Here is an 8,360-nt window from a genome sequence, read left to right on the forward strand (position 1 = left end):
AGGGACTCAATGGTTATTTATGCAGATAGAAATGTGGAATGTAAAATACAAACAAATCAACCATAATAATATTGAATGGTGGAGCGGGCTTAAGAGGTCAAAGGGCCCACTTCTGCTCTAATTTGTATGCTTGCATGAGATAGCAGAAATATAAAAGGCAATATTAATACCAGGTTAATTCCAACTTTTTTTTAAAAAGAGCATTAAAACCACATGGAGTAAGACATGAGGATGCAGGTTGACATTTGATTGCTGCAGTACTTTCATTTCTGGAACTTGCTGGATTATTGATTAATTTTCGAGAATCATAGACATGCAAAAGCATAAAGGAGGCCATTTGGCCCATCGTGCCTGTGCTGGCTCTCTGGAAAAGTAATTCACCTCGTGCTACTCCCTTGTCTTTTCGCTACAACTAACAGTATTTTAGATAATAATCTAATTCTCCTTTGAATCTGCTTCCTCCTTGGAGAAAGGTTGGGCATTGGCATATTTATAATCGGCGTACAAGTTACTCTGCAGCACAGGGACTTTAATGTGAGCCTTCACTTTAACTACAGCAACTTGTCCTTCCAGTTTGTAACATGCCCACACAGAAACTGATAACCAGAAACAAAGGACTCACGCACTCCTGTGTGGGCGTGGCTGATGCGATATTTACAGGTTCACCATCGAAGATCCTGAGAATACGTGTGGGACAAAGTTCCTGTTAAGAGTTTATGCTGCCCCCAGTGCAGGGCGCGGCCAGGCTGGTCTGGCAGGGGGCTTGCTTCATCCAGGCGGTCAGTCATGGTTTCTCAGAGTGACCAGTCTCACCGCTGATGTTACCACATTTATATATAAACTCAATCACCCAAATTGTGCCTTTTGTTTCTTGTTTCGATCTGCAAACGTCATTGCCAGATGGAAGTAGGTTATTGAAATTCAGAAAGCCACTTGTTTTGGGGAAGTGCATTGTATCATGCAGCACATATCTACGGCACGTAGCAACAGTGTTTTTTTTAATCTTTACAGCATTGGGTCCTGATTTGAGTTCTTTCCCATGTTATGCCGACTTAATAACTCCAGTTCATTTCGTTGCTCGAACTGCCTTTTCCAGATGGTAAGGTGTTTTACATAACCACATTCAAAACTTAGCGAGGCTTTTCTTATGGGACGGGGAGGGCTTCTCCGCCCATTACATGTTTACACGTAGGCAGTGGATCTAAAACAATGTTTGGCAATTTCAACGCCTTTATTTTTTTTATTAATTAAATAATTGCTTTGATTATTTTACAATTGGCGCTTCCCAATTCACTGAGATTGCGATGGACTTCCGCGTTTGCGGGACTGGTTTGATTCCAACGCCATCGTGCAACGTTACAATTTGCTTCTAACTTATTTTGGAAAGGTGTATTGCCAATGTGTGGGACCCCCCTCCACCGCTCACCCACGCTGCTTCTTGGGTGAGAGATAGCAGCTACAGGTCTTACAGTTTATGTGAACTGACTCGTGTTAGAGCTCGTACCAGCCTCAACTCCAGTATCCGGCAGGGTCACTGAGTTTAGAACTGTACATCCGCCACCTCCATAGAATATTCAAAAAATGCTTGTGTTTCGTCTTTGATCCGGCCAGTGATTGAATATACTCTCCTGTAAATACTAAAATGGTCTGGTAGTTGATCACAGTTTCTGAATCATGCAGGGCTCTTTAATAAAGTGTAGAGACTAATAATTTTTGATTTTAAGAATTTCGTTCTTAAATAATTGCCGTTATATTTAGCTTGTCGGTAAGTGACTATGGTCGTTAAAATACGTTAAAAAGCCAGGTATAATATTGCACTGTGTTTCCACTGTATTGTTTTGCCATTCAGATTAATGAGATGTTGAGTGTTAGTAAATTGAAGGGTGCTGGTGGTGACACGTTGAAATCACCATGGCACAGATAATCGTTCATAAACAGCTTGCCCTGATCTGAACAGGGTTCTTATAATGTTTCCTTCATTGTTTACTTCGATTGAGATCAAAAGCCCCAGAAGGGGCACGTGATTGGATGCGATCTATTCGTAACACTTTTCACACTCGTCCATTGACAATAATCTAGGCAGAGATTCTGAGACAGGACAGCTGTGTGTGTATACATACGCTACCTGTTGTAGCAACGAAATGTAACTGATATGGCTTCGTGCCCACAGGCGCGCAGAATGTTTCTGACATTGATTTTAAAAGCCCAAATAGGAATTAAATTCTGCTGCTTTTTTTTTGTATTGGTATGGCATTATTTTAAGTAATGAAGAGAGTGAATGATCTAAGGAAACTAAACCAACAGAACTTCTCAACGCCGTCAAATTTAGAGTTGATGATGGGCTAGACTCACCAAGGTGCAATTAAAAATAGAGGATAGAAGCAATTGTATATGCGTCATTCCACAGTACACAGAGCTCAACAATAATCTGAAGTTGAAATGTTGCAGCTTTGTAGCTATCACAGCCCAGGAGCATCGCTCCCAAAGCTAGTGTGCTTCCAATTAAACCTATTGGACTATAACCTGGTGTGTGATTTTTAACTATGTAATTCCTAGGCGTTGCTGGTGAGGTCCAGGGAGTGGTGTTATGTAAAGCTGGTCTAGCCTTCACCTTTGCATAATTCCAAGCCAATGTAATGTTACAATTCATGTGAGAAGGTGGAAAGATAGAGTGGCTGTGACTTAACTAAGGACAAGTATCAGAAAGAGGAATGCAGCTGTGGTAGTTCAAAGAGCTCGGCCGTCTGGTGTGCTGTCGGATGATTGAGCAGCCTCCCTTCCATCTTACAGAAGATCTCGGGTCTGTGTCCTATACAAACTTCTGCAAACCCAGATTGAGACCGTACAATATTTCCCATCGTCTATTGTGTTGGAAAAGGGTTTAGGCAAATAGTGAGGATAACTTGAATATCTCATTTAATTAAGCTGTTGAGTAACACAGTTATTTGAAGCCAAGAATACTGTGGACTGCTTACCATAACTGGAGAATAGTTTGCAGTGGTCATTGAGGTGCAATGGGGTTTCAAAACGGTGGGTTAGATTTTTGTATTGAGAAAACACTAATAAGCATGTATAGAGGAAAAGATCTGTTATATTCCATTATAAATGATGGCAATATGCATAAATAAGCACTGATATTTCACTTTACTCATTAAGTATTTGATTGAAAACAATTGGGCCATTTTATCAAGTGTAAAACACAGGCATGGGAGTGTGAATTGCAACTGTTTTGCTCTTGCTAAAAGTTTCATTTTCATTAGAAAAAATATTTCAACTTGATTCTGATTGGTAATCATACACTTGATATCAGAATTATTGTGCTGGGTGTTCTTTTGATCTGTTGTTTGGTGGGATTAGAAAAGTCCAAAATAATTATTATAGAGATCAAAAGGAAGTATTAATATCTCTCAATATAGACATAGTTACATAGAAAGTACATTTTAATGTATTCTTTGCAAAGCTCAGGGGATTTTATTGCCTGTACTATTTCCAAGTAAATGTGTAACTTATGACTTGCTGTGTGCATTTCTAACTAAAAGCCAGAAAAGTTCAGAAGGATGAGAAATATGTTGTGGATAGATCCAAGGTTCAAATTTGTACACTGTCATTAGCTTTGTTACATTGTTTTCAATGTTTCGCAAAAGTCACAAGTTAGTTCATTATTTTCAGAATGCACTATTTTGTTAAAGAACAGTGCGTCTTGGACAGTGAGTAAAGATGTACTTATTGAATGGGTAATTATTTTTCCAAAAACATATGTGCTTGACTTCAAGATAATGTGCAGATTTTTAAAAATCTACATGATAGAACCAATGGTGGAAAGTGCAACATAAGTTTGATTGAATATATACCTATATCTCTTTATTATACGTTAGTTGTGCTGCTGCGCATTGTTAACATTTTGCCCTTATTTTAAATATTTTGATTTACTGAGTCAGAATGAATACAGAAATGGTTAACTTATTGAAAATCCATCATCATGTTCACTGTTACCTGCTGACACCTACACCTACCTAAGTTGTTTCAGAGAGGGAGGACAACAGAGGCACATTTCTTTGCAGTTTTCTTTGCTGTTGGTGTGCACTGTTATCAAGGAGTCAATGTGCTCCTATTCGAGCTGTTAAATTTGGAAATCAAATGTATAATTCTTGGCTCTGAGTCAGAAAGTTATGGACTCAAGTCCAACTTCAAGCTTGAACACAAAAATCTAGGCTAACACCCACGATAGTACAGTAGTGAAAGAATGTTGACAATGCCACTTGTTGGTTAAAATGTTAAACCAAGACCCCATCTGCCCTTTCGGGGTAGATATTAAAAGATCTATGACACTAGTTTAGGGGAGAACAGGAAGTTATCTCCAGATTCTTGGACAATGTTTATCCTTAAATCAACATCACAAGAAGAAATCATCTGATCATTATCACATAGCATGGGATTTTATTAGAGCCATTTATTGTAGCTCTTTGAGAAAATAACAAGCAAGATAGGTAAATTGGACCTGTAGATGTTAAGTACTTAGATTTCTAAAAGGTATTTGATAAGATATCACATGAAAGCTAGACAAAATAAGTGCTCATGATGAAGGATGTATGAGTATGAGTGGAGGATTGTTTAATTATTTTGAAGCAGAGAGTAGTGGTAACTTATTATTTTTGGTTCAGCAAACAATAACCCGTGGAGTGCCACATGGCATCATTTACAACCTACAGCAATCACTTGGATGAAGGCAATGAATTTTTGTAGCTTCGTGGTAGCTAAATCTGTTGATGATACAAGGATAGTTAGGAAAGTATCAAGAGAATACCCATATCTCTGTGTGAATAGGCATAGATTTAGTCAATGGAGTATAATGTCAGAAAATGCGAACTTTTCCACTTTGGCAGGAAGAATAGAAAGACAGTAATAAGGGAAGCAAAAGTAGTAGTAAAAAAACTCTCTAAATTACAGAGGGATATGGGTATCATGGTATAGGAAGTGCAAAATGTTAGTGTGCAGGCACAGCAAGTGATTAGAAAGGGAAATGGAATATAGATTTTTAATGCAAGCGGAGTCGAGTTTAAAATTACGGAAGTGTTGTTATAGCTGTATAGAACCTTGGTGAGATGGTACCCGACTACAGTGCACAAATTTGATCTCCGTACTTAAGAAACGATAAAATTGCATTTGGAACAGTTGAGAGAAGGCTTACTCAACCGATTCTAGGAATGTAGGACTTAACATAAAAGGAAAGTTTGAGCCTATATCCATTTGAGTTCAGAAGCGTGAGATGTGACTTTTCTTTTATTCATGCAGAGATGATAGGCATTCTGGATGGTACTTATTGCCCTTAGATAAATACCCTTGAGAAGGTGATGATGAAGTGGCCCCCTGAACTGCTGTAGTGCATTTGGTACAGACACATTCACAATATTGGGTAAAAACAAGGTCTGCAAATGCAGGAAACCAGAGTCTAGATTAGAGTGGTGCTAGAAAAGCACAGCAGGTCAGGCAGCATTCGAGGAGCAGGAAAATTGACGTTTCGGGCAAAAGCCCTTCATCAGGAATCTAGACATTCACAATAATGTTAGGGAGGGAATTCCAGGATTTTAACCCAGCAATAGTGAAGGAAAAATGACATGTTTCCAAACCAGGATGATGTGTGACCTAGAGGACAATATGCTAGTCTTAGTGTTATCAAGTATCTGCTTTTCTTAAATTTCAAAATATACTTAACTTTCAAACACAGTTCAGTTCTGTATAGTAGCATATCAAGGAAACAAACACGCATTAGAGTTTGACTTTATCCAAACAAACCAAAGGCATCTCTCACTTGACCCAGAATATATTTACATACATTTGAGGCACTAGGATAATCTGATCACTGAACAAACCCCATTCTGCTGCTGTTACTTGTCTGCATGGTGGAAATCGCAAGTCTGAAAGGTGCTGTCATAGAAGACTTGGTGAATGTTGCAGTGCATCTTTTTGTTAGTACATACTGCTGCCATTGTGCATCAGTGCTGTGGGGAGTGACAGTTGAAGATGTTTTGTGAAGTGATAATGAAGCACTCTGCTCTGTCCTGAATGATGTTGAGCTTCTCAGATGTCATTAGAACTTGGCTCATCCAGGTACTAGCCATTCATGATGTACATTGTCATATCCTTATCCAGCCAATTAGCAGAGCAGCTAATGCTGACTGACCACTGCAATCATTGAAATGAGCAGGCAATATAGAAAAATGGAAAACAGGAGCAAGAATAGGTCATTCAGCCCTTCGAGCCTGTTCCGCCATTCACTTTGATGATGGCTGATCATACAAGTTGTTGTAATGCTTTCTTTTCACTCAATACATTTGGTTATCTAGATATCATGATTTCCAGTTTAGAGGTATATTGAATTCACACACAGATCCTGAATGCCATGTAGAAGGCACAATATTTTTTCTCAACTACAACAGTCAAGAATTTCACTGCAAAAGCACTAAAAACTCTACAAGCATTCATGTGCCAATATTCTCAAAATTCAGACCCTTGAGTTATCAAAAGTAGCCCCAGGAGTATTCCACTTCCAAATAACCTACTATCTGTTTTCCTATCAATGAACTGATACCTTTAGTCCTGTCTATCTCTACTACTTGTATTTTTGATGAATCATAGCTTTTGATAACTTTCCTGTATTTTACAGAGGAAGGAAAACAGGAAGTTTGGTTAATTGCTTAGTCTAAGGAGCATTTGATTCAATACTTGCAGTTTTATGTCCCCAGTTAAGCTGAATGCTATGTTTGAACCATTTGTGGGATAGTTCCAATAACTCAAAGATTCAACCACCTGCCTGTATGGATGGTAATCTACTCTTCTTTTTAGTCCCTGTATCCTGAAAAACTAGCACTGACCTTTCCATGATAACATGCAGGGATTAATAAAAAATAGTCAGCATGGCTTTGCGATGTGGAGGTCAAGTCTGACCAGCTTGTTCGAATTTTTTGAAGAGGTGACCACATGTGTAGATGAGGGCAATGACCTCTAATGCAGTCTACTTAAAATTCAGCAAAACCTTTGATAAGGTCCTCCATGGAAGACTGATAGCAAAAGTGAGAGCCGTGGTATCCAAGGAAGTCATGCTAATTGGATCCAGAATTAGCTGAGTGGCAGGAAGCAGAATGCGATGGTTGAAGAGGGTTTGTATGACTACTGGTTGCACAGGGATCAATGTTTAGCCCTTCCTGTTTGAGGTTTATATGAACAATTTATACTTGAATGTGCGAGGGTTGATTAGTAAGATTTTTAATACGTATGTAAATTGGTGAGGTGCTAAATGGTGAGGAGGATTGCTTTAGATTATAGGAGGATTTAGACGGGCTGGTCAGAATGGGTTGATTGGTGGTAAATGGAATTCAGTCCTGAAAAATGTGAGGAGATGCACTTGGGCAGGACAAGCAAGGCAAGGGAATACATGATAAATGGCAGGACCCTAGAAAGCACTAAGGATCAGAGGCACCTTGATGTCCATGTCCACTTGTCCCTTAAGGTAGAGGGACAGGTAGGTAAAGTGATGAAGAAAGTATATGGGCTGCTTCCTTTATTAGCTGAGATATAGGGTTTAAGAACCAGCTGGCTATGCTGGAACTGTATAAAATGTTAGCTAAGCTCCAACCAGAGTGTTTTGTGTGGTTTGCAGTATTCAATATAGGAGGGATGTGGTTGCACTGGAGATGTGCAAAGGAGATTTACCAGGATATCGTCTGGCTTGGAGTGATTTACTTGTGAAAAGAGATTGAATAGATTGGGGTTGTTTCCCTGGGAGCTGAGGAGACAGTGGAGGTACATGATTGAGATGTACTGAAGTATGAGGGGCATAGACAAGGTAGACAGAAAGGAAATTTTTCACTTGACAGAGGGTTCAATATTCGGGCCCATAGATTTAAGGTAAGTGTTAGGAGGTGTAGAGGGGATAAGAGGGAAATTGTTTTCACCCAGACGGTTGTGGGGATCTCAAACTCACTGCCTGCAAAAGTAGTAGAGGCAGGAGCCTGCATAATATTTAAGAAGTATTTAGGTGTATACTTGTGATGCCAAGGCACACAAGGCTATGGGGCACGTGCAAGAAAATGGGATTAGAATAGTTAGATGGTTGTTTTTGACCAATGCTGAAAATGTGTTGCTGGAAAAGCGCAGCAGGTCAGACAGCATCCAAGGAGCAGGAGAATCGACGTTTCGGGCATAAGCCCTTCTTCAGGAATGAGGAAAGTGTGTCCAGCAGGCTAAGATAAAAGGTAGGGAAGAGGGACTTGAGGGAGGGGCATTGGAAATGCGATAGGTGGAAGGAGGTCAAGGTGAAGGTGATAGGCTGGAGTGGGGTGGGGGCGGAGAGGTCAGGAAGA

At 39.6% G+C, this 8,360-nt stretch overlaps 1 protein-coding gene across 1 annotated transcript in view; it reads left to right on the forward strand.

The window, feature by feature from the left end:
• The first annotated feature begins 960 nt into the window (after positions 1–960).
• Positions 961–8,360, forward strand: part of rbm47 (RNA binding motif protein 47) — a 263,132-nt gene continuing 255,732 nt past the window's right edge. The window contains exon 1 of the mRNA XM_043692551.1: positions 961–1,099. The gene's annotated coding sequence lies outside the window, so the exon portion shown is untranslated. The remainder of the gene's footprint in view (positions 1,100–8,360) is intronic.

The sequence above is a fragment of the Chiloscyllium plagiosum genome, chromosome 1 (assembly GCF_004010195.1).
Source record: "Chiloscyllium plagiosum isolate BGI_BamShark_2017 chromosome 1, ASM401019v2, whole genome shotgun sequence".
Lineage (NCBI taxonomy): Eukaryota > Metazoa > Chordata > Chondrichthyes > Orectolobiformes > Hemiscylliidae > Chiloscyllium > Chiloscyllium plagiosum.